At 56.4% G+C, this 913-nt stretch overlaps 1 protein-coding gene across 1 annotated transcript in view; it reads right to left on the reverse strand.

Moving 5' to 3' along the window:
• The window catches only part of EMIHUDRAFT_453760 (hypothetical protein), a gene marked incomplete at its 5' end in the record, with an annotated part of 6646 nt that overhangs the window by 4309 nt on the left and 1424 nt on the right, over nucleotides 1–913 (reverse strand). The window lies entirely within an intron of this gene.

Consider the following 913-nt stretch of genomic DNA (forward strand, 5'->3'; position numbering starts at 1 on the left):
CAAGAGTCGAGGTGATACTTAGCCCAAGAGTCGAGGTGCTACTAGGCCAAGAGTCGAGGTGCTAGCTAGGCCAAGAGTCGAGGTGCTACTAGGCCAAGAGTCGAGGTGCTACTAGGCCAAGAGTCGAGGTGCTACTAGGCCAAGAGTCGAGGTGCTACTAGGCCAAGAGTCGAGGTGCTACTAGGCCAAGAGTCGAGGTGCTACTAGGCCAAGAGTCGAGGTGCTACTAGGCCAAGAGTCGAGGTGCTACTAGGCCAAGAGTCGAGGTGCTACTAGGCCAAGAGTCGAGGTGCTACTAGGCCAAGAGTCGAGGTGCTACTAGGCCAAGAGTCGAGGTGCTACTAGGCCAAGAGTCGAGGTGCTACTAGGCCAAGAGTCGAGGTGCTACTAGGCCAAGAGTCGAGGTGCTACTAGGCCAAGAGTCGAGGTGCTACTAGGCCAAGAGTCGAGGTGCTACTAGGCCAAGAGTCGAGGTGCTACTAGGCCAAGAGTCGAGGTGCTACTAGGCCAAGAGTCGAGGTGCTACTAGGCCAAGAGTCGAGGTGCTACTAGGCCAAGAGTCGAGGTGCTACTAGGCCAAGAGTCGAGGTGCTACTAGGCCAAGAGTCGAGGTGCTACTAGGCCAAGAGTCGAGGTGCTACTAGGCCAAGAGTCGAGGTGCTACTAGGCCAAGAGTCGAGGTGCTACTAGGCCAAGAGTCGAGGTGCTACTAGGCCAAGAGTCGAGGTGCTACTAGGCCAAGAGTCGAGGTGCTACTAGGCCAAGAGTCGAGGTGCTACTAGGCCAAGAGTCGAGGTGCTACTAGGCCAAGAGTCGAGGTGCTACTAGGCCAAGAGTCGAGGTGCTACTAGGCCAAGAGTCGAGGTGCTACTAGGCCAAGAGTCGAGGTGCTACTAGGCCAAGAGTCGAGGTG

This window comes from Emiliania huxleyi, assembly GCF_000372725.1.
Source record: "Emiliania huxleyi CCMP1516 unplaced genomic scaffold EMIHUscaffold_92, whole genome shotgun sequence".
NCBI lineage: Eukaryota > Haptophyta > Isochrysidales > Noelaerhabdaceae > Emiliania > Emiliania huxleyi.